Genomic DNA, 26,347 nt, shown 5'->3' on the forward strand with positions numbered 1-26,347 from the left:
TGAACCGACTGGCAATCTGTGAGGGTCTAGGAGAATAGTGGTTAGTAAGGATTTCTAACAGTTCTGTCCAGGGAACGTTTTTAACTCACGTGGAGCCACGAGTGCTGTGGCAGTATCAAAGACGATGGCTCCACAGTAGATCAGGAAATATGATTTTTCCGGTGCTCCCCTGCATCAGCCAGCCCTATGGCGTCGATGTAGTGGTTAAAGCGATTCTTGTATGACTCCCACTTCTCCTCATCCGGCTTGAGCGATGGGAAGGCTGGGTTGGAGTTCATGATGAGAATCTCGTTGGATAATCTGTTGAGAAAATCTCTCTGGGGCAGCAGCAGGAAGGTTTTTTTGTGCCTATGGCAGGCAAGTGACTTCAGCTCTGGGGAGGTTTTCACAACTCTCTCCCTCTCTCTGGATTCACATGAGGTTAGGCTGCAACGGCCGTTGGCAGCGTTTTGAAATTCGCGCCTGCGTGGGCGTCAGTGACTTTGAAATACAGCACCGCGCTGTACTCTTGGGCGGAAATTCAAATGACAGCCGTTTGAATTTCGCGCCTAAAGAAACGAGCGGCTGCGGCTCGCAGCGCTTCACTTTCCCTGTAGCTGGCTAACTAGCGGCTACAGGCGCTTCTCACTCTCGCTGTTTGCTGACCGCTCTCTCTGGCTGCGGATCAGCGTTCGCTCTCGTTGCCTGCTGATCGTTCTCTCTGGCTGTGGATCAGCGGCTAGTGATTCAGCGGTTGCATTTTGCCTCTGGTAGCCATCCCACCCTCGTCGCCAGTGTTAAGTTCGGATAATGAGAGGCTGAACCAGGGCATGGGTGCAACAATACTTTATTAGAATAATAAAGGACTGAACGTGCTTGCCAAGCCTGGAACTGGCTCACAGAGATCAGCGACTGGTTGGACCCCGCAGCCTGCTTTTATAGCTGGCTGCTGGGGAGAACCAGCCAATGAGAGAGGGCAACTGCCCCCACAGCGCGAACGGACCTGGGTGGGAACTTCTTTAAGCTCCAGGGACATAACACTTACGACCATTGTTAAAGGAGATGGAATATTGAGGCCATCAGACTGATTGAGGATGGACGGCTGGGTTTCTTCTAGGTTGCAATTCCCTTTTAAATTTGCAATTCCCTTGGACTGAGCTGAGTGAAGAGACAGGAGTGAGAAAATTTCTATTCTGTCCTATGAAAGGGCCACTTTGTCTAACAATAGAAATAATCCTAGGTACACTGATAATGACCTCCGTTTCCCCCAAACTGGCCAGCAAACCCTAGGATTTTTCATCTTGAGGTCCTCAACTATAAAAATCTCTCCCTTCCCCAAACCCTTGAGTTTATCTTTCTTGTAAAGCAAGTGCCCAACTATCAATGCAATAAATGTGTGTGTGGGGGGGTGTTTTCTCCTCAGTGTTGTGTACTTCTGAATTTGCCACAAAGGTTCTTCAGAACAGAATTTAAACCTAGAATTTACCGAGAATTCAAACCAGGGATTCCCTGCTGACTCTCTCTTTATTCCTTCAATCCTACTTCTTCTTTCTCTTTTTACAACCTCTTCATAGGGCAAATGTTTAAACTGGACCAAATTAAAAACTGAGTAGTTCTGCCTTGTCTTTATTGCCCTTTCCCTTATAGGACTGATAGGAATGATAAGGAGCACTTATAGTAATTTTTCTCTTTTTAAAAAAACAAACAAACCCTTTTTATTCTTCTTCTTTTGCTTCCTTCATCTACAACAGTTCGTTCTTGATCTTAAGTTTTCCTGACATGGACGCCACAGTTCCTTATTAGCTTTGTCTACTCTTCCTTGCCAATCTATCCCTTTGTCATTTAACAGAATAACAGTTATCTTGGAGGTCTTCTAGCCACCAGTGGTGGCTAATCTTTTTGGGCTCATGTGCCAAAAATTGTGCACATGCAAGGGCTTGTGTGCCAGCACCCAGAAGGCAATGCGCATAGCCTCCCCCATGCCCCCTGTGTATGCGCTTGATTCCCCCACCACCACCCTCTTTACCTGCACTGCACCTCCCAGCTGATTTTCGGCCTGCCAGAGGCTTGAGGGATGCCTCTGCAGGCTTTGCAGGCCAAAAAAAATAGGCCCATTTTGTCACTTCGATATTTCCGGAAATACAGGAAGTGATGAAATGAGCCTATTTTTCGGCCTGCAAAGCCTGCAGAAGCATCCCTTAAGCCTCTGGCAGGCCGAAAGAGACCCGAAAATCAGCTGGGAGGCACGTGCATGCACAATGAGGTAAGTTTGCCTGGGGGTCCCGTGCCCAGACAAATGGATCTGTGTGCCACGCTTGCCATAGATTCGCCATCATGGCCTTATACCATTCTGGACAAATGGCTGTCCACTTTCTTCTTGAAAACATCTAGTGATGGAGCACCCACAACTTCTGAAGGCAAATCGTTTCATTGATTAATCGTTCTGTCAGGAAATTTCTGGTTTTGTTATAGGTCCGTGCTCTATGAATAAATAAATAATAACAATAGAAATCTGTGGCTCTCTATTCTTCTAATGTATCCTTTTCCCTCATCCACTCCACACTCAGCTTCTGGCTCCCCACTTGTTTCCTTCTCTATTTTTGCCTTATTGCAGCTATTTGCAATTGCCCTTCCAATATCACATTTTCTGAGTCACCCCCATGTTTTTAGCCCGTTTTCCCCTGAACGTTGCCTGTCCTTTCATGACTAATAATATGGTTTGCCAATATTTAATGAGGGTCATCACTTAAAAAAAAAAACTTTAGTAAACTTTACATACATGCAGATGATCCATCAATTTTCATAATGTATTGGTTTTTCTTTTCCTAAAAGAGTGGCCTTTTTTGAATACAGCGTGATATTTTTTTTCTTGTTTAGTCATGTTTTCCATAAATTTGGCTTGAATATATCAGAGTGATGATGACAGCATCAGTCAATCAGTGACAAATGAATTCTCTTGTAAGCCCTTTTGAGGAGAAACTCCTGAAGTTGGTACATCCCCATGACTTTCTGATTCTTTCTGATTTTTGCTCTGACTGATGAAGCTGCTTGGATGAAACAGCTCACATGATCAAAGTTTGGTCCAGTTGCCATGACTCAACCTTTAGGTTCCTTTGGCCTGGATGACTGAGTCTCCATTGATGAATTATCTTGGAGTTTCTTCAAAACAGACCAATCAGAAGCCTACTTAGATGAAGAACCCATGAATAACCAGAGTTCTTAGCTTCCCATCACATGGACCAATCAGGGATTAGTTACAAGAGTCTAGCCATCTCTGCTTCAGTTGCCTGTGGTGATAAATTCACTACAAAGCAGCTGTCAGCCTTCAAGACTCCTTTCTTTCGCTGTCTTTTTGTCTGCAATAGTAACAGGGGGAGGGTGAATCAATTGGGCTTTGTGGGGTGGGAAGTGTGCTGGAGGCTTTGGAGAATGAACTGTATAACTTGGGGAAAACTTTATTGTTTATCTTATTTGCTTGCTTACTGAGCAACTGCAGTTTACCAAACCAGGCCAAGGTCAACAGCCAGATGTCTGCATCACCACCTGAAGATGCCCCACATGACAGTATACACATCTTCAATTGGATGGACCATTTGAACTATGGCGGGTGGAAACGTTGCCATCACTTTGTATATGTGTTTTTCGCACACAAATCCTCAGATCTAGAATTCTTTTGATGCTACCACTTGATTTCCAGTGAAAGTTTCTTTTCGCTATAACAACAGAGTCTAAGAGTGTCTTTCTTGGATTCTGAATGGCGCACCATCTGACAGCAGCTCCATTTCCAACCTTGGGAATTGCCAGCAAAACTTCTGGAACAACATCAGGACACCAGAAAACTAATTCATGGCCATTCAGGCTGAAGCTCATCCTGGCTTCATGAGACAAGCAGAAATAAGTGTATTTCTCCTTTGGGGAGCACCTTACAAAAAGAATCATGAATATTCCAAGGAAGTAATATAAAAAAATAATGCACAATAGAGCAAATAGCAAGCTTTTGGATACCACCCATCCATTTACCAGTTCTAAGACTTAAATTTCAATATATAGGTAGTCCTTGACTTACAACAGTTCATTGAGCGACCGTTCAAAGTTACAAGAGCGCTGAAAAAGTGACTTATGACCATTTTTCACACTTACGACCTTTGTAGCATCCCCATGATCATGTGATCAAAATTCAGATGCTAGGCAAACTGGATCATATTTACGACCGTTGCTGTTTTGCAAGGTTATGTGTTCCCTTTTTACGACCTTTTTACTAGAAAAATCAATAGCCAGCTTTACTTAACCATGTCACTAACTTATCAGCTGCAGTGATTTGCTTAACAACTGTGGCAACAAAGGTTGTAAAGTGGGGTAAAACTCACTTAACAAATGTCTCACTTAACAACAGAAATTTTGGGCTCAATTGTAGTCAGAAGTCAAGGACTTATATAACCCCACACCAATATATATCCAGCCTTATTTAGAGCACAGTTGACCTGGGGGGAGAAGAGATTGAAGAAAAGGTTGTTCCTATTGTGTTTGCTTCTTTCTGTTTACAGTTTTGTGGGGTCCTCGGTGCTCTCTGAGCCCGGTTGTTTTCTTGCAGATATTTCATTACCCAACTAGGTAACATCATCAGTGCTAGAAGCGAGTGGGATTTGGTCTCTGTTTATATATAGTGGTTTGCCCTGTCATTGTTGGTGCTTTCTTCTTGCTGCTTTCATGATTAGATGTTGTTTACGGTTTGACTATTTGTCTGAGTTGGTGGTTCTGTGATTGGGGTATTTTTTATTGCTATTATTACTTTTGACAGCTTGTTTGTTGATCTGGTATTAATCCTGGTGTTTATCCCTGTTTATCTGCATGTTGATTGCTGGCAAGGAGGTGTTTTGATTTGGTTTTGACATATATGTGCTTAAGGGAATTAATAGCTGGTGCACACACACACACACCCATTATGACTGCATGGAGAGATATCGGTGAAAAGCATTTTGAGGGTCTTTGCCCAAATGTACAACAGGAGTCTTGTTTGAGCCTGATTTACCCTTCTAGGCCTTCTGTGTTTGCTATCTGTGGGTACGATATTGGCTATCTAGGATAAGGCGTGGGTCATTAAGAACTTGTCATGGGCAACCAGCCCAGGGGTTGTGAGTAATTCACAAAGATAACCTGCCTCCAGCTGTCACTTTTTCCGGAAAGTTACCATGCAAAAGTGATGCAAGAATCAAAACGTCTGATGAATTGTCTTTTTAAACACAATCCACTGGCCAGATAAGGCTTCCATTTTCCCTAATAGCTTCTTTGAAAGGCTTTGTTCGCTATGTTCCTCATTGCCTGAATTTAGCGGGGTATTTTCTGCCAGACCACATCCATTCTACAGGAGCATTTCAAATAAGAGAACAGAATAACACAGTTGGAAAGGATCTCAGAGGTCTTCTAGTCAGGAGTGGGATTCTACCAGTTTGCGCCTATTCGCTAGAACCAGTTGTTAACATTCTAAGCAGTTCGGAGACCCGGTTGTTAGAAGAAATTACAGGTCTAATCCTGTAAGGAAGGCAGGAAGGAAACATTTTGGTGTTGCTTACAGAAACTGCCTCTCCATTAACTCTTATTACATTCTTGGCAGGATAGACTTCCTGTCTCAGGAACTTCTCTGGAGTTTTTTTTCTCTCCTTTGCTGGTACATTGCTTGTGTGGAATGACCATTCAAAGTTACAATGGCACCATAAAAAGTGACTTATGACCATTTTTCACACTTACGACTGATGCAGCATCCCCACAGTCATGAGAGGCCAGGTGAGGAGATGCGTGCCTCGATGTGAGTGATATTGAGTTGGCCACACCCAACCAGTAACATGACCACCAAGCCACGTCCACCCAGTCACATGACCACCAAGCCACGCCCACCATCTAAGCCACGCCGACAGAACCAGTTGTTAAAAATTTGAATCCCACCCCTGCTTCTAGTCCAACCCACTGCTCGAGCAGGAGTTCTGGTGCCATTTCGGACAAGTCGTCCAATCTCTTCTTTAAAACCTTCATTGCTGGAGCATCCACAATTTCTGGAGGAATGTCGTTCCGCTGATGAATTATTCTAACTATCAGGAACTTTCTCCTTAGTTCTAGGTTGGTTCTTAATTAGTTTCCTTCCATTGCTTCTTATTCTGCCTTCAGGTATTTCAGAGCAGTGGTTGTCAACCAGTGGGCTGGGGACCACTGATGGTCCACGAGAAAATTTTGGTGGCCCACAAAGAAATGTCACCCCCTCCAAAGCACCCACAAAGCAATTAATCCAGGCTGCGCGGGAACACAAGACTGCGTCGCCCACATGGCTGGTGAGAACGCAAAGCTTGCGTCACTTGCATTGCGAACAACACGAGGTAGTGAGGGAGGGGGAAAAGGGCGGAGGGGGGGGAACTTACCCCATGCGCCCCACGTGTCTGGTGTGGCCACTGGGGCTGTTTCTTTCTGCTTCTGCTTTTGGCTGCACACAAGGAAAGCAGCAAAAGTCTTTCTTTCTCTCCCCCAAACTCCACCAGAAATGAGTCTTTGGGACCCTGCAAGACATCCTGCTCCAAGAGGCTGAGTTTGGGGGAGAAAAAGAAAGACTTCTGCTGCTTTCCTTGCATGAAGCCAAAAGTCTGTATCTTCCCAGCCCCCACCCCACCCCAAGAACAGAGCTGCAATCCCAAATAAAGAATGCTCGATTGGTAGGAAAATGAAGTGGGTGATTTTCCTGAAGACTTTTTGGGGGATTTTCCCAGGGCCTCTGGTCTACAGGATTTAAAATTATGAGTTTGGTGGTCCCTGAGGTCCAAAAGGTTGGTGACCACAGCTTCAGAGAGCAGGTTAACTCTCTCTTCTTTATGGCAGCCCCTCAAATATTGGAACACTACTATCATGTCACACCCAATTCCTACAATATTTTAGCCTCCAGTCCCCTAATCCTCTTTGTTGCTCTTCTCTGCGCTCTTTCTAGAGTCTCAACATCTTTTTTATAACATGGGAACAACAACAACAAAAACATTTAAAACTAAATGTTCCTTCCGCACTCCTGGCTTTTAGTTGTCTCTACACAAGCCCCCTTTTCGCACACGAATGATATTATCTGTGCTCTTGGTAGATTTGAAAGCATTTTCACCTTCAAAATCACACCCCAACTGCCACACCACTCCTAGGCATTGCTTTGGAATGCAACAATCAACAAACATTACAGATTAACCTCCATAATCACCCACAACACTGTGTCATTATCAGAAGCAAAGAAGATAGGTTATGGCTAAAACTATCAGGCCTTGGATACCCACTCCAAGGTTATCCTTGATCTGACTTTTAACCAAGTGCATTTGGAATTAGTCATAGGGAAAAAAAGGGAAGAAAATACCTTAGGAAATTGGAAATACCCGCCACATTGTAAAGGCACGAAAGTGGTTCTGGAGTGAAATGCTGTTCGGTATGTGACACCTGAGAAATAATCATTGGGAATAAGACATTTAAACCATCTTAGCATTTGTTGGTAGGAGAACACCAGCTTTCTATACTGATACAGATTTTTCCTTAGTTCTAGGTTGCTTCTCTCCTTGATTAGTTTCCATCCATTGTTTCTTGGAAACCATCTCAGATTTCTTGCACACTTGTCAGATCTGATGCTGGTTTCTGTAAATCTAAGTTGAGTGCTCTTGTAAAAGAGCACAAACCTGTTTCTTGCACTTAACTAAGTTGAGTGCTCTTGTAAAAGAGCACAAACCTGGCTTTACAACAAACCGCTGTAAGTCGAGGACTATTCCTGCAATTTTCTTGGCAATGTATCTTAACAGAGACTTGTCACGACCTTCTTCCCAGATCTGAGAGAGAGGAACTGGCTCAAGGTCACCCAGCTAGGTTTGTGCCTAAGTCAGAACTAGAACTCACAGTGTCCTGGTTTCTCACCTGATACTTAACCGCTTCACCAAACTGGGGCTCCCTTTATGGTATATTTAAACCTAAATTGTTAATAAATCAAATCCTATTAACCTCCCCATCCCCACATAGGACGCCATTGCCTTCATTCTTGAGCATTGAGTGAAAGCAAGAGAAGAGAGAAGATGACCTCATGTTTCCAGGCTGTTTGTGATGGAAAAAAGACACGTGATATCATCTGAAACAACTGATATTTGTTTGTGTGTTATGTGGAATAAGCCGGTGATAAAGCTTTCGTCTCAAACACACAATGCCATCATTCCACCTTTCTTGACAAGGCTCCCCTCAGGGGTCACTTCTGATGTTATCAGCTCACAACTCACTTATTATGTGAGTATTATTTGTAGGCATTTTTTTTAAAAAAAATGTAAAAATAACCAACTCACAACCCACACCCTTGGTCACTGTGTGTCTTTGAGGTCATAAGCCAGACGGTTCTTGTGGGAAGATAGAATTGTTGGAAGAAGTATCCTTCTGGGTTCAGTTCCAAATGGGGGGAAAAGACACTGGAAACATGGAGGCTGTTTGGAAAGATGGTTTAATGGTGGACAGGACCACATGGCTTGGGGCTCTAAAGTGAAAAGAAGGACGATCACATGCTTCAAGATGTTGGGTGATGGAAAAGAAGGAAAAGGGGCAAAATGCTGAGAGTGCAATTGTTTTTTTATATCCTCTGTTGGGCCCCACCTTAGTGTTTCCTGTTCCTGTGCAAGAAGTATATCCCATTGACTGTCAGACTCCCAGGGGTGGGGGTCTTAGTTAACTTTGTACGCTTTGTCTGGAGCACATGGCTTCACCTGAGTGCTGGCTGACGCAATCTTCCCAGGTCAGGTGGTGAGACGGGTAGAGGCCTTCGTTATGTAGAATATTCTGCTTCTGAAGGGAGTTTCTGTTTCTGAGTTTCTATTTCCCTTTTAGGGGAAATATTCTGCCTTTTTTATATTTCCTAGGATATTTCATTTTTTCTAGGAGAGGGATAGGTGCTAACTTCCTACAGCATTTTGCCATGAACTCCGGAGTGCTGATTTCAGAGTCAACAACAAGCTGTGGAGAACTTCAGACAGCCTTGGGTTTCTTCCATGTTTTCACAATGACCAATAGTGTCTGTGGTGGAAAGCAAAACAGTCATGATGGCTCCATGGCTGTGTGATCAAAGCTCCCATGTGTTGGAAAAGAAGGTGAGGGTGCAACTTTAATTGCAGAGATACCATCCTGACTTCCCTGTGGATGCTTCTGCCAAAGATTCCATGGCGAAAACCCCCACCATTTAATAGAAGGCCAATAAAATCTCTCTCTTAAAACATGCTCCTCTGTTTGGCCCTTCTTAAATGTGTAACCAAAGTCTTGGCTAAGTTCTTTCCCAAAGTACTTTCTTCTTCAAGTAAAAAAAAAAAGATGGTGCCCTCTGTGTGAACTAGGGAGTTTTACAGCCTAAGTAAATACCATGGTGTTGTTTTTTTTAGGCGGACATTTGATTTCATTTCAGAGAATGATTTCATGATGATGGGAGTCTTGGTTCAAAACAACCAAGGCAAGTTCACAGATCTGATCAAAGCAGAAAGCAAAGCTAAGGGAAGATGTGATAGCAGTCTTCCAGTATTTATTTATTATTTTTATTATTTGATTTGTCAATTGTTTAAAAGATAATAGGAATAAGTATAACAAAGGTCTCACTTAACAACAGAAATTTTGGGCTCAATTGTAGTCATAAGTCAAGGACTTATATAACCCTACAGCAGTATACGTCCAGCCTTATTTAGAGCACAGTTGACCTGGGCGGGAGATTGAAGAAAAGTTTATGTTCCTATTGTGTTTGCATCTTTCTGTTTACAATTTTGTGGGGTCCTCGGTTCTCTCGCTTGGTTGTTTTCTTGCAGATATTTCATTACCCAACTAGGTAACATCATCAGTGCTAGAAGCGAGTGGGATTTGGTCTCTGTTTATATATAGTGGTTTGCCCTGTCATTGTTGGTGGGAGTGTTATTTCTTCTTGCTGCTTTCACAATTAGATGCTGTTTACAGTTTGACTATTTGTCTGAGTTGGTAGTTCTGTGATTGGGGTATTTTTTATTACTATTATTATTTTTGACAGCTTGTTTGTTGATCTGGTATTAATCCTGCTGTTAATTCCTGTTTATCTGCATGTTGACTGCTGGCAAGGCTGGTGCACACACACACACACACACACACACACACACACACACACACACACCCATGTGCAATGTATGATTTTATATTCTATACTTAGATCGGACCAAAGACGGTGTAGTTCTAGGTTTTCTAGGTCTAGAATTTCGAGTCTGGTGGCATAAGGTATTCTGCAATGAGTAGAAGAGTGGAGAACTCTTCTTGTGAAATATTTCTGGACTTTCTCAACTGTATTAATATTAGATGTGTAATGCGGGTTCCAGACTGATGAGCTGTATTCGAGTATTGATCTGGCAAATGTTTTGTATGCCCTAGTTAGTAGTGTGATATTACCAGAGAAAAAGCTAGGATTATACTGCTACAGTACAGAAAACGGGCCTTTTGACCTTCACACCTCGGTCCCCACTTGTTTCATTGACAAACCAGAGAACGAGGGAAGCAAGGAAGTGAAATTATTTGGCTCAGAGATTAAGGAGGGAAATAATCTTACACAATACCTGACACCTCAAAGGAGATAGAGAAGAAATACGTGCAAAGGCAATTTCAGAAGTACAAAAGGTCACACCTGCACGAAATGTCTTGACTGAGAGTTTGGCTTCAGGAAATAAAACAAAAGACATCCTTACAATAAAATCCACTGGACAAAGGCAAACTTTTGTTCCCCTGGAATGTGTAAATACTTTTCTCCTTCAGGGGTCTGTGAAATCTGTTTCTTGGAAAGACACGAACTGTTTCCGGGATCAACAGTTTAATTTAGTTCCTTTAAAGCAGACTATAAGTGACAGTTATTGTGAAATATGCAAGTATACTTTAAAAAAAAATGAATTACTAGTGCTGGTGTTGACTCTTACTGGCAATGGGGTGTACAAAAAGGAGATATTTAATGCTTCATTTCCCAATCACAATAAGGACAACAATTAAGACATTTGGGGGGGGGAGAAATTCTATGGGTGCAAATTTATATCACTTGGTTAATCGGCTCTTATTGTAGAGCAGTAATCCCATCAAAAACAAGGTTGCAGACAGAGTACAAATTGTCCTTGAGCAGACTGGCAAAAAAGAGAAAAGGAAGAGGATATTGGTAGAGTTTTAATTATGACCTTTTTTCAGTTTGGGTCTAAGGGAGCTGCCAAGAACATCTGAAAGGGGTAACGTGTTCAGAATAATGTGTCAGGATTCCAGTAATTGCCCTCATTAAACCATGATTCTTGAGCCAAACTTCAAACGATTTATTAGAGGTGACATACCTGCCCTGCCCTGTATGAAGCCAACTCTGGCATACGTAATTTACAGTCACCTGTGACTTTGTTTCCCCCACTTACCCCTGGGTGTCTCATAAACCAGATTCTCCAATTGAGCATATTCACAGGCTGAGTGTCATCATTCGCATTCTCCAATGAAATATATTCCAGGCAAAAGCTCTGGTATTTTAGTTACAATCTTTTAAAGATAAGAGTTGGAATGTACTTTCGCTTACAAGTACTCTTCCAGATTTCCTTCCTTCCACCCACCATTTTTTTTTATGGCAACTACTAAAACAGGCCTAGGAATGTTTTATGAGTTGACATTATGTCCCAAAGGTGCTTTTTCAAAAGAACTGAGGAAATTTCTTGGATGAGAAGGGAAAGGTCTTTAAAGAAAAACAAATGTCCAGTTGCTTTTTGGAAAAGCCCCTTTGGGACAATTGAGACCTGGATGATTGAGAATCTCCATAGAAACATTTAGAATAACAGATGAGGGACAGTTAAATTAATCAATCCATTTTGATAAAATAAAAAGATGATAGATGACATGTTTCAAAGGAAGGAGGCAAAGTTGTGATTATCTGGAGAACTAATCCCAGCCATGTTTAGAAGATACCAAATTAGGAACAACCAGGATAATGGATGTCCACCTTAGTATCTTGCACAACTATTGCATTCAGACACACAGCTTTTCTGTAACCCAAGCCAATTTTTTGCTTAAGAAAAGACAGTTTTAACTCACTCTGCTTAAATAAGAACAGTCCTCAAAGCTCTAAACTAGTAATCCATACTGCAAAGGTGATGCCGTAGTAGCCGTGCCAAAAAACAACTACAATAACAATTGTCGCTTACTTTAAAAGGTATGGATGGAGGACTGGTGCTGCCATGGTTATTAGGTGAATCAGTGCAGTTCAGTGAATCATTTGGTTGTTAAGTAAACCTGGCTTCCCTCTTTTGACTCTGCTTGGCAGATGCCAGCTGAGACGGTTTTAAATGGCAATAATGATGACCCTGGGATGCTTCAACTGTAACCATATGTCAGTTGCCAAGTGCCCAAATGTCGATCACATGACCATGAGGATGCTGTGATAATTGTAAGTGTGAAGACCGGTTGTCACCTTTTTCAATGCCATTGTAACTTTGAATTGGTTGTAAGTTGAGGGTTTACAGGTTTTATCCTTTCTTCTACTCCATTCCATTCTATTATTCTCTTCTATTCTGTTCTGTTCTTATTCTTATTCTTCCATTCCATTTCATTCCATTTCTATTATTCTATTCTACCTATCCATTCTTATTCTACTCTACTCTACTCTACTCTACTCTACTCCCTTCCATTATTTTTCTTCTGTTCAATAGTGTCCAGTTCTCAGAAACTTCCTGGACCAATGCCTACAATCTTCTTGGCAAGGTTTTTCAAAGTAGCTTGCCATTGTTTCCTTCCTAGGGCCGAGAGAAGAGTGACTGGCTAAAGTTCACTCAGCTGAACTAGAACTCACAATCTCCTAGTTTCTAGCCTGCTGCCTTAACCATTGCACCAAATTGGTTCTTGGATTATAATAATACAATCAAATTCAAATGAAACATAAAGAAAAGATAAGAGAAAGGAGTAAAAATGCAAGAAGAAAGAAAGGAAAAAAGAAAGGAAAAGAACAATATAATACAGAGAAAAGAAATATATGAAGAAGTGACTTCCAACGTTCAGGACAAGTATAAACAAATTTAGTGACTCTTCACCTTCTCTGTAGCTACAAACATTTTTCTCCTCATCCCATATGCCATCTTCATTCAACCATGTCATTGTGTTGAAGGGTTACAACTTTCCAATTGCAACTGCTTTGCAACCATACCATAACACTCTCAACTCTCCCAAACGGCTTCTAAGGAATCCTAGAATGTGTTCAACAGTTGATTTTCTGCAAGGTTCTTAAGGGGAAAAAAAAAACCTCGTGAAATGTTGATGTTCCTTCTGATTCTGCACAAAACGTTTGTTGTGTAAGAATGCCAGCATCTTATAAAGCTCTGGTGGATGAGTTATTAAAGCGTTGCAAAGATTTCACAATTCTGTGAGTTTACCCTTTTTCAAAATTGCTTTTGATTGTTGTTGTTAGTTGCGAAGTCGTGCCCAACCCATCACTACCCTATGGACAAAGTTCTTCCAGGCCTTCCTGTCCTTTATCATCCCCCAGAATCCACTTAAGAACATGCTGGCTGCTTCAGTGACTCCATCTAGCCGCCTCATTCTCTGTCATCCCCTTCTTCTTTTGCCCTCAACTGTTCCCAGCATTAGGCTCCTCTCCAGTGAGTCCTTCCTTCTCATTAGGTGGCCAAAGTATTTGAGTGTAATCTTCAGGATCTGGCCTGCTAAAGAGCAGTTAGGGTTGATTTCCTCTAGGACTGACCTAGAAGTGGCATTCAGTAGGTTCTGACTTGTTCTGGAGAACCGGTAGGGGAAATTTTGAGTAGTTCGGAGAACCGGCAAATCCCACCTCTGACTGGCCCCACCCCCAACTATTCTCTGCCTCCCAAGTCCCAGCTGATCGGCTGGGTCTTCTTTTGTTGCCCTGCACAGGAGGACAGAGCTGGAAAGCAGGTTAGTGGGTAGGGAGGGAATGGGGATTTTGCAATAACCTTCCCCCAGGAGTGGGGAAGGAATGGAGATTTTGCAGTATCCTTCCCCTGCCATGCCCACCAAGCCACATCCGCCAAGCCAAGCCATGCCTACAAAGCCACACCCGCAGAACCGGTAGTAAAAAATTTTGGATCCCACCACTGTAATGACCGGTTTGATCAGCCTTGCAGTCCAAGGGACTCGCAGGAGTCTTCTCCAGCACCATAGTTCAAAGGCCTCCATTCTTTGTCGCTCAGCCTTCCTTATGCTTTTGATACCTGGTGCCTAAAAATGTTAATACCCTCTAAATCAGGCGTGTCCGACCTCTTGGCTCAGCTGGGCCACATTGAGTGAAGAAGGAATTGTCTTGGGCTGCATATAAAATGCATACTACAGTTAATGTATATAAATGCACATAATAATGTTAAAAGCTAACAATCTTGTGGAGGCCGCATTACTAACTGTCCAGGGCCACAGGCAGGGCACAGGTTGGACACACCTCTTCTAAATCATTTTCTCATTATCCAGAGTCCACTTTTTGGATAGAAACTTTTTTTAAAAGACCAACCCAAGCCTCTTCGGAAGTTAAGCTTCAATGAGATTTAAATTTCATCACCTAGAGTGGAGGCCAAAAAAAAATTGAATATGCAATAAGTAGAGTGGTTACATTGGCCAAGGACGATGGGGTAAGGGGAAATGGGCTTAAGCCCAGGGCCCTATTACCATCCTGAGGCTGGATTTCCTCATCCCTCTGCGTGTTATTTGCAAAAGAGAAGATGTTTCCACTTACAGGAGGCTGTAAAATCCATTTTTCCAAACTTATGAGCAGCGTTGCTTGCAGTTACAAGCCCCTATCTGTATTACCTACTCAGGCAAAGGTGCTGCGTTTAAGAACAAGTTGTGCACCACCCAAAAGAGAGGAAGCATTGATGCTGTCCCAGTTTGGAAAGCAAAGTTTTGATTTTCATTGGGCACAGAAGATAGAGGGAAGGACTTATTGCAGAAGGGATGAGCCACTGGTTATCCTGATGCCTTAAGGATGATATACAAGGCAGAGAGGGAGGGTGAAAAAGTGAAAAAAGCAAAAGAAAGTTGAAAGATTACGAAGATTTACGAAAGACAGCCCAAAAAGATTGGTATTGTTGGCTTTACTGTATTAAGGAAGCAACAGCTTTGTTGTTTCTCCATTTGTCAGCTTCCTGGGTGTGCATCACTCTTAGATGAGCTAAGAATTTCAGGAAAAGGAGAACCGTCATAGCACGAAAGGAAAGAGGCCTCTAAAGTGACATTTGTCTTCTGACCACAGAACAGGCATTCAATCTAAGGAAGCAGAACTCAAAAAGGCACGGAGAAGTAAGAGGAGGAATATGTGACTTGTCATCATCTACATAGAATTCAGCTTTTTCAGAAGAAAATGAATGTAGAAGCATGATGACGTTATCTTATAGCCTACACTATGTCATTTTTAAAAATTCTTTCTCATTCTGTGCGCGGAGATTGGATGGATGGATGGAAAGAGAGAGACAGATGGATACATTGATGATAGATAGATAGTTAGACATATAGATAGATAGATGAATGGGTAGATAGATAAATATGGATAGATGGACAGATGAATGGAGAGAAAAATGGAGATAGATAGATAGATAGATAGATAGATAGATAGATAGATAGATAGATAGATGATGGAAAGATGGATGGATGGATGGAAAGAGAGACAGACAGATGGATAGATAGATAGTTTAGATATGGATATAGATGATAGATGGACAGAGAGATGAATGGATAGATAGATAAATATGGATAGATGGATAGATGGGTGTAGAGACAGATGGAGATAGATAGATAGATAGATAGATAGATAGATAGATAGATAGATAGATAGATAGAAAGATGGATGAATGAATGGAAAGAGAGACAGGTGGATAGATAGATGATAGATAGGTAGATAGATAGATAGATAGATAGATAGATAGATAGATAGATAGAAGATATGGATATAGATGATAGATGGATAGAGAGATGAATGGATAGATAGATAAATATGGATAGATGGATAGATGAATGGAGAGAAAGATGGAGAGAGAGAGAGAGATGATGGAAAGATGGATGGATGAATGCAAAGAGAGACAGATGGATGGATAGATAGATAAATAGATAGATAGATAGATAGATAGATAGATAGATAGATAGATAGATAGATAGATAGAAGATATGGATATAGATGATAGATGGATAGAGAGATGAATGGATAGACAGATAAATATGGATAGATGGATAGATGGGTGTAGAGAAGGATATAGATAGATAGACAGATAGACAGATAGATAGATATAGATAGATTTGGATAGATGAGTAGATAAATATAGTTAGATGATAGATAAATAGAGATATAGACAGAGAGAGAGAGAGGGAGAGAGAGACAGAGAAAGACGGAAACACAGGGAGAGAAAGGGAATACCGTATATGGGTTGATTTTTATCAGATTGATGTCAGCTCTTACCAACCACATAGATTTTTCCAGGAGGGTCCATCCCATCCTGGAGCTTCCACAGACCAATATGGAATGAGAGATTTGAGTCTGAAGGCAAAATGAATTACAACCATAACTGAGCCTGGAATTACGATCATAAGTCATTAGGGTTCTAAGTCAAGGCATCACATGACCAGATTCGAAGTTACAACCATTTTTTTAATGTCTTCTGTTAAGCAACCACAGCTGTGGTTAGGCAAATGCGTTTTCCCATAGGGGTGTTCTTTGCCCAAAACCAGAAGTAAATTCCAAGATCAGGCAAAACGATCACAAATCAGTCACATGACCACAGGATACTGCAAACGGTCATAAAGAGGAGCTGGCTGCCAAGCATCAGAAATACAATCATGTGGCTCTACGTGTGTGTGTGTGTGTGTGTGTTTGTGTACAAGCATGCACGTCCATTGTAACTCCACAAATAGGTCATAAGTAGCTCTGGTGAAGTCCGTCATGATTTCAAATGATTGTTAAGTGACCAGTCATAAGTTGAGGATTTCATGTAACTATACACAGGTAGCCCTTGACCCACAACCACAATTAAGCCCAACATTTCTGTTACTAAGCGAAACATTTGTTAAGTGAGTTTTGCTCTATTTAATGACCTTTCTTGCCACCCATTGTTAAGTGAATCACTGCAAGTTAGTAACAAGGGTCATTAAGCGGATATCACTTCCAGGTTGATTTTGCTTGTCAGAGGATTGCAGAAAACGATCACGTTACCCCGAGACCCTGCGACCGTCATATATATGAGTCAGTTGCCAACAGTCTGAATTTTGATTGTGGGGATGCTGCAATGGTCATAAGTGTGAAAAGCAGTCATAAGTAGGTTTTTTCAGTGCCTTTATAACTTTGAATGGTCACTAAATAAACCATTGTAAGTCAAGGACAATCTGTATATTACAAATCAGTCAGAAAATAAAGAAAGAGAAAGTCAGGGATTGATTACCCTTTTTTTCCCCCAAGCAGCTCCTTTTTTCTCCTTTTTCCTTCTTTACAACATTCATAAATATTTACTTTTATTCATATGTTAAATTTGTTTGCCTCCCATCTCGTTGCAATCTGGTCAGCTAAAGTAACAATAAATACGGAGACCTTAGTATGAAGCTCAAAGACTGGAACCTTTTTTCTATTATAAAATTATTTAATGCATTTTGCCCTTGTCTATCAATGCTGCACTTGGCTTTTAATTGTACAATTACAAGCAGCCTTATATTTATTAACATTTTATAAGTTATATTTAACAATATCAACATTTTAAAATTTTTATTTCAATGGTTTACGATCTCAACCAAAATAGTATTAATGGTTATTAGTTTAAATTCCATAAATGCCACTGTACCCAGCTAGAATTTACATTTTAATAAGAGATAATTTGTGTGTCATAACACCATAAAACAATGAGTTGGGGAAAATAAAGGAAGGGTTGAGTTATGAAGCGGTTCCCACAATCAACACCCTCCATGTATTATTTTTTTTTCCTCTTTCAGTTCTGCTTTTATAGTTTTTAAAGCTTTTTTAAAATAATGATTATATAACGGTTGTCCCAAATATGCTTTTTTTATAAGGCAACTGGACTTACTTTGTTTTTATTGAAGACTTTTCATTTCTGATCCAAGAAGCTTCTTCAGTTCTGACTATCAGAGTTGAAGAAGCTTCTTGGATGAGAAGCGAAACGTCTTCAAAGAAAAACCAGAAAGTCCAGTTGCCTCTTGAAAAAGCACCTTTTGGGACAACCATGACCCAGATGACTGAGTATCTCCATGGACATATTATATAATGGTTTTAGGTAATGATTATTTATATATTTACTATTTTGATTGGATTGCTGTACGCCACCCAAAATCAGTTTCTAGGAGATGGGCGGCCGCGTGGATTTGATTAAGAAATAAAAAAATATATTAATCACTGCATATTATTCTGTGTTCTGACCCAAACCTGGTTCCAAGAGAGCAAACACGACAAAGGCAGTAGTACAATCTTTTAATGTTTCATTTACGAATCCTGTTTCTTCACAGATAAAAGGCTGCTTCCAACTAATTAGTTCTGACAAGAAAGAGCCTTGCCAAGTTTTTTCAAGTCTGCCAAAAAACAAGATAAGAAATAGTTTACATTACAACACAAGAGTCTTCAAATACCAACTGTAATGTCCACAAGGCTGAGTTCAAAATGCCTTTGCCTTCTGCAAAGAACGTTGGATTCACAGCTGGCTTTTATCTTCTTGAAGGAGGGGCCATTACCTTGCAGCCTTACTCCCGAGTTGCCCAAGCTGTTGTAATTGTTCTTTCCTCCGAGCAATCCTGCGTGCACGCACACTTGGCACAGGCTCCTCGGGAACCTCCTCATCACTGCTGCCAGCCCCCACAATCTCTGAAGGCAGCAGTCCACTCCCTGATGGTCCTGGCCCCTCATCTGAGTCCTCGCTCTCCTCAGCCATCTGCACCTGCTGCCAGCTAACCACAACATTCTGTGCCACAAAGAAACAGGGGCACTTTGAAAGCTGATGGGCACAATTCCAGATGGATTGATTGATTTTATTTTACAGGATGTCCTTAACCTACAACCCAGATTCAAAGTCCTGACATGTGACTGCGCTTCAGGCAATTGGCAGGTCTCATTTATGGCCGTTTGCGGCATTCTTTGGTCACGTGACTGTGTTTTAGGTTTTTGTCGGAAACTGGCATTTAGCTCCGTTGGTTCGCTTCACGACCCCTGCAAAAAAAAAGTCTGTAAAATGGTAAAAAATTACATAAAATTGTAAACGGTCATAAAATTATGACTGTGAGGGGCAGGCTCCATTATGATCATAATTCAAGGAATATCTATGAATAGCATCCTGAGTCAGTGCATAGGGCTACTCATTCTAGGGCTGATTACACTCTCAAATTCTGCTTAAGCTTAGCATAATTTTAGTGCTACGGCATCTTAGTGTAACATTACTCAGGGAAAACCCAGAGTTTCGTTTAAGTACTGTATGCAATCAACAGGAAACTACATAGAATCCTGTCCCCTTTACCCACATGCCTGGAAAATCTGCAGTCCTGTCATTCCCTCTTTATTTTTGTAATAGCATAAGTAAAACCTCTCACAATATTCTGAATAATAATAATAATAATAATAATAATAATAATAATAATAATAAACCAATAATAAAATTAATAATAAATCAATAATAAAATTATTGTTAATAATAATAATAATAATAATAATAATAATAATAAAAATAAAAATAAAATAAAATAAAAATAAATCTTTAGTCAGATTCGCAGCCTTTGGGGCTGGTTGATAGCTCAACAGCTGGAGTCCTAACCAAGGACCTAGGAACTGTTCAGGTAATATCGGAGGATATAAGCTGTTCCAAGTAGAGTGGGTTTTTTGTAGAATCAGGGTATTCGGGTCTGATAAATTCAGAATTTCCAAATAGCGAGGTAGCCCTTTAGGTATTGCTCCAAGGGCTCCAGTTACAATTGGGATAACACACGATTTCTTTTTCCAAAGTTGCTCAACTTCAACTAGTAAGTCCCAATACTTTGCGGGTTTTTTTTCTTTCTGCTTGTCTTCAGTTCCTGCATCACCAGGTATTGCAATGTCAATAAACAAATCCTTTTTCTTCTCAACTATGGTTATGTCAGGTGTGTTGTGGGCTAAATGCCTGTCTGTCTGAATTCTGAAGTCCCACAAGATGATGATGATATTATTATTATTATTATTATTATTATTATTATTATTATTATTATTATTATTATTATTATCTGAAGTGGTGTAGGGTTTCCTGCCTAAGCAGGCCGTTGGACTAGAATACCTCCAAGGTCCCTTCCAACTCTGCTATTCTATTCTATTCTGAAAATAATTGTCATTTTTAGTTTGAAGTGTCTGATTGATGAGGGATTTGCAACCCAGCTAATGCCGTGCCCTAACTCTGAACCACGCAGCAGAGATCAATCCTTATCCCAAATGTAATCCATTCAGATGTTTTTCGACTACAAGGCCCAGCATCCCTCACTGCTGGACAGGCTGTTTGTGGTTTTCAGGTTCTGTACTTTTAGTAATATTTGGAGGTAAAGATTAAACTTAAACCTCCGAGAATGAGAAAAAAATCAGGAAAAGGAACCAAACGGAAATGAAGGAGACGGATATTAATAGAAATGTATTTCTTCATCACATCAGAGGGACAAAATTGTAATATTCTTTGTACGAGGGGAACCTAGGCAGTCCAAGAAGCAGTAGATAAAATTCTTCTACATATTGTTATGGACCCACTGAAGTGGTGCGATGGCCTAGAGGTGGAGTTCTCACCTCACAATCAGGAGGCTGTGAATTCGATCCTAGGTAGAGGCAGATATATCTCTCTCTGGGCACACTGAGAATATATCTGCTGAACAAAACTCCACACTGGTGACAGGAAGGGCATCCAGCCAGTAAACAGTCCGCTAGCGCCATTCAGTTGCCCGGACTCCAATCCACAGGGGATTACAGGGACGTTAAAAGGAGATGATTGTAATGGACCCATTGGTTCTTAGTGGCTGTTCTCTCAGTGAACCAGAGTCAAGCTTCAGACAGATGTACAGGAATGAATAATTCTGTCAAGATATTATTTCTCAACCATATGCAATTCTGTCATTCTCAATCTTCCAACACCAACATGGATTGGAGTGTCCCAAATCCTGGTTTTGGTACGCTGGCATTCTGAAGCCATCCAGCTTTTAGGTGAAGCCAAGTTGGCGAATCTGAATTACGTAATGTATGAAACAAGGAAATATGACTAATAGCTGAGCCTTCGTGAGAGTAACATCCTCTAGATGTATCGCAACGACTTCTTTTCAAATTTCTAGAAGGAGGCTCTGTTAATCTGCAACTTCCACAGTTCCTTCTTGTGGTTGTTAGCACATGAATGGAAGATCATAAGGAAATCCCAGGATTACAGAATAGGCTTGGGAAGCAAGCTAATATTTCGAAGAAAGCAAATCACGCTGCACGTCTGTCGAGAAATTCAAAAACCGTAATTGGAGTAACTGAGATTCGCTTAAAGAAAGTTGACTTTTTGCCTCTCACGGTACATAATGGACAAAATTTGTAACCCAGAAGTGAAAACATACGAAGGACAGTTGCAGGAATTGGGTATGGCCAGTCTAGAGAAAAGAAGGCCTAGGGGTGACATTATTTCCTAACAGTGAGAACAATTAACCAGTGGAACAGCTTTGCCTTAAGAAGTTGTTGGTGTTTCATCACTGGAGGTTTTTAAGAAGACACTGGACAGTCACTTGTCTGAAATGTTATAGTGCAGGGGTGTCAAACTTACGTTGTCATGGTAATGTCATGTGATGTATCAGTACTTTTCCCCACTTCACTAAACTGGCCGTGGGTGTGGCCAGCATGGGCCAGGAGTTTGACAGCCGTTATAGGGTCTTCTGCTGGAGCATGGGGTTAGAATAACCGAATAACAGAGTTGGAAGGGACCTTGGAGGTCTTCTGGTCAAACCCACTATTTAGGCAGGAAACCCTATAGCATTTCAGACAAATGGTTATCCAATCTCTTCTGAAAAACTTCCAGGAGAAGTTCTGAAGGCAAGTTGTTCCACTGATGAATTGTTTTAACTGTCAGGAAATTTCTCCTTAGTTTTAAGTTGCTTCTCTCCTGGATTAGTTTCTACCAGGGGTGGCCTGCTGAGGGTTCTCAAGGGTTCGGGAGACCCCCCCAGATCAGATTCTGTGCAGTTCGGAGAACCCCCAAATCCCATTCCTGGCTGGCCCTGACCTGCCCCTCCCCCTCTCCCAAGAGTCCCCACACGGCCCGATTTGGATGCAGGTAAGTGCAGGGCGCACACAGAGGCTAAGGGAGGGCGAGAAATGGGCCTCCTGGAAGTTCAATAAGGCCAGAAATGGGCCCATTTCCAGCTTCTGAAAGCTTCTGGAGCCTAGGGAGGGCAAAACTGCCCCCCCCTCCCCGCCATGGTGCTGGAGGCTGACTAGGCCATGCCCACTATAGACACATCCACCCAGCAAACCCGGCAAAGAACCCTTTGCTAAAATTTTTGAAGCCCACCCCTGGTTTCCACCCCTTGCTTCTTGTCCTGCCCTCAGGTGCTTTGGAGAATAGCTTGACTCCCTCTTCTTTGTGGCAGCCCCTGAGATATTGGAAGACTGATATCATGTCACCCCTAGTCCTTCTCTTCACTAGACTAGCCAAGCCCAGTTCCTGCAACCGTTCTTTACATATGTTAGCCTCCAGTCCCCTAATCATCTTGGTTGCTCTTCTCTGTACTCATTCTACAGCAGGGGTGTCAAACTCAATTTCATTGAGGGCTGCCTCAGGGTTGTGTTTGACCTCAGGGGGACGGGTGGGGGGCATGGCCAGGGTGGGCGTGACTCGATGTCACTCGTGTCAGGAGCGCCTGTGGTGGTCCGAGTACTCTGCCAGCACAAATAGGCTCCCAAGCTCCGTTTTCAGCTGCGACGGCCTCCTACAACCCTCTGCCAATGAAAATGGAGCTCCGGAAGGCCACAAGTTGCCCTCCTGAGCTCCGTTTTCACTGGCAGAGGCATCGCAGGCCAGTTCTTCACTGTTTCTAGGTCGGCCCTGTGGGCCAGATCTAAACACCCCACAGGCCCGATCCAGGCCCTGGCCTTGAGTTTGACACCCCTGTTCTAGAACCTCAACCTCTTTTTTACATAGTGGTGACCAAAACCGGATGCAGTATTTCAAGTGTGGCCTTACTAAGGCATTATAAAGTGGTATTAATACTTCAGAGGGTCTTGATTCTATCCCTCTTTTGGACTAAAAGACCTCCAAGTTTCCTCTCAGCTCTATTCTGATTGATCGATAGGTCATCATATACTTTACAACCACCAGGTGGCATACAATTATATGTGCTCTGATTAGACTTAGCTGATCTGTGCCTGCCATATTCTGGCTGCAAAGTGTATTGTCACCTGGCTCTGGATTTTAAAAAGAAACGCTCTGTTTGCAAAGCATTTTAATACGTTCAAAGCAGTATTTCCTAGATTGCACCGACATTCAATCTCAGTAATTCCTCACACTGGTCGGAAATTATGGCAATTGGTTTAACAAAGGGTTCTCTAGTGGTTTAGTGGCTAAGGATTCAGTGCTCGCACCACTGTGGCTGGATTCGATTCCTGGTCAGGGAATGAATTTTCTTTCTAAAGGAGTTTCTGTAGTGTAGTGGTTATCACGTTCGCCTAACACGCGAAAGGTCCCTGGTTCAAAACCAGGCAGAAACAGTTCTTTGGGTCTTTTTTACTATTAATCGGTGGAATAAATTTCCTTCAGAAGTTGTGGGTGCTTCAACACTGGGTTTTTAACAAGAGAGTGGACAAGCCATTTGTCTGAAATGGTGGGGTCGTGCTAGAAGACCTCCAAGGTCCCTTCCGTTCTGTGTTGCAAGAATTCCATAGTCATTCAAAACCCCTAGAGATTGAAAGCATCTAGGGACTGTCCTTCAGCAGTGCATGAGTAAGGGGGAGAAGGCTTCTTTTTTTTTACATTTTTACCTTGCAGCTATCAACGACCCAAAGATATCACACTCATCGATTGGAGAGGACATGCGCTGGGAAAGATGAAGAAAATAAAGACATTTCCACGTTGTGTCCCAAAGGTGCTTTTTTCTTCAAGAGGCAACTGGACTTTCTTGTTTTTTCTTGGAAGACCAGAGCTGGTATTCAGCAGGTTCTGACCAGTTCTGGAGAACCAGTAGCGGAAATTTTGAGTAGTTCAGAGAACCGGCAAGTACCACTTCTGACTGGCCCCACCTATTCTCTGCCTCCCGAGTCCCAAGTCCCAGCTGGGTCTTCTGGGCCCTGCACAGAAGAACAGAGCTGGAAAGCAGGTCGTTGGGGTGGGGAGGGAATGGAGATTTTGCAGTATCTTTCCCCTGCCACGCCCACCAAGCCACACCCACAGAATCGGTAGTAATAATTTTTTGAATCCCACCACTGTTGAAGATGTTTCGCTTCTCATCCAAGAAGTATCTTCAGCTCTGACTGAATGGTGGCGAATGGAAGGATTTATACCATTCTCCACCATCCAATCAGAGCTGAAGAAGCTTCTTGGATGAGAAGCGAAACGTCTTCAAAGAAAAGCCAAGAAAGTCCAGTTGCCTCTTGAAAAAGCACCTTTGGGACAACCTTGACCTGGATGAATGAGAATCTCCATAGACATTCCACATTGTGTGTCTCCAAGGGACAAACTTCCTTGGTGGCGTCTTTTATCTTCTTTCCATATTGCTTTCAGCTCGTGAATGAGCAGCCTTGAATCTATTAAAAAAATCGAAGCATTAAGTGCTAATTCTCTGACCTTTCTCTTCTTGAAGTCCTTCTTCTTTCATTCTTTCTTTCACTGCTTTTTTTAAAAACCTTTCCTTTCCTTCTTTCTCCATTTGCCCTGGAGATCCATTTTTATCACTGCTATGACCACGAAAACCTGCAGCGACTTAGTGACCACAATGGGGAGGAACAGGGATTGTAGTCGCTTAACAACAATCCACAACCATAATTCTAGGCTTAATTTAAGGCATCCAGATTTCTTTTCCTTGGATGTTCATTGTTTATTCTATGTTTTTATTCTTGTGGGTAAGAGCCACCCAGAGTTATGGCATTAAAGATGGACCCCCATCTAAGTCTTTTAAAACCAATCAATCAACAATTACCTAGCATGCAGCTTTTACAAACGTGTAGATTTCTACTTTTATGCCCATCCCAAATAAGTGACGGGATACCAATTCACACTTTCTGACACGAATTTTAATTCTTTTGTTCCTAATTCAACTCGCACCTGACTTCCCCATGTTCATTTAACTGTACAAGGTGAACTTCCCTTCATTCAAATTGATTACATTCTTCCTTTTCTCTCTTTCTTCTTTCATCCCTCTCTCTTCCCTTTCTTTCCCTCCCTCCCACCTTTCTTTCCCTCTTCATCTCCTTTCTTCCTTCCCCAATTATTTTGTCCCTCTTCCTTTCTTTCTCCCTCCCTCCTCCATCTCTTTCCCTTTTTTCTTTTTCCTTATCTCTTTTCCCTTCTCCTCTCTTTCCCTCCTTCCGTCTCCATCTCCCTCATTCCCTTTCCTCTCCAACTGTTTTCTCTTTTCCATCTCTTTTCAACTCTTTCTTCTCCATCTGCTCCTTTCTCCTTCCTTTTTCCTCTAGCTCCCTTCTTTTCGTTCCCTTCTCCTCTAGCTCTTTTCCTTCCTTCCCCTCCTCCATTTTCCAACTCCCTCCCTTCCTCTTCCAGCCCTTCCTTCCCCTTCTGCTTGCCTTCCTTCTTTCCTCCCTCCCTCTCCTCTTTTCTTCCCCTTCTGCCTTCTTTCTTTCCTCCATCCCTTTTCTTCCTCTTCTGCCCCCTCCCTCCCACTTGTGCCTTCCTTCTTTTCCCCCTTCTGCCTCCCTCCCTTCTTTACTTCCTTCTACCTTCTTCCTTTCCTCTCTCCCTCCCTTCTTTACTTCCCCTTCTGCCTCCCTCCTTCCCCTCCTTCCTCTTCTGTCTTCCTTCTTTCCTCCCTTTCCTCCCCCTTCTGCCTCCCTCCCTTTTCTTCCTTCTACTTTCCTTCTTTCCTCCCTCCATCCCTTCTTTCCTTCTTCTGCCGCCCTCCCTTCTTTACTTCCTTCTACCTTCCTTCTTTCCTCCCTCCCTCCCTCCCTTTCCTTCCCCTTCTGCCTGCCTTCTTTCTTTCCTCCCTCCCTCCTTCCCTTCTTTCCTTCCCCTTTTGCCTTCCTCACTCTCTTCTTTTCTTCCCTCCTCTTATCCCATCTCATCCCACTTTCAGCCTCAACCTCCTATATTCTTGGCGGCCACCAGATGGACCTCAGGTGCCGTCTTCAGCCGCTTCGCCCGACGGAGAACGCAGCCACGCGGGCGGGCGGGCGGCCGGCCAGCCCAAGGCG

General features: G+C 42.2%; 1 long non-coding RNA gene and 1 other non-coding gene across 2 annotated transcripts in view; both read left to right on the forward strand.

Annotated features, from left to right (window-relative positions):
- Window positions 1-26,347, forward strand: part of LOC148126775 (uncharacterized) — a 279,119-nt gene that overhangs the window by 102,914 nt on the left and 149,858 nt on the right. The window lies entirely within an intron of this gene.
- On the forward strand, window positions 23,620-23,692 carry TRNAV-AAC (transfer RNA valine (anticodon AAC)). Its single transcript has one exon. It is a non-coding gene; the product is annotated as a tRNA-Val (tRNA).

The sequence above is a fragment of the Pseudonaja textilis genome, chromosome 2 (assembly GCF_049901715.1).
Source record: "Pseudonaja textilis isolate UNSWEBS1 chromosome 2, rPseTex1.2, whole genome shotgun sequence".
Taxonomy (NCBI): Eukaryota; Metazoa; Chordata; class Lepidosauria; order Squamata; family Elapidae; genus Pseudonaja; species Pseudonaja textilis.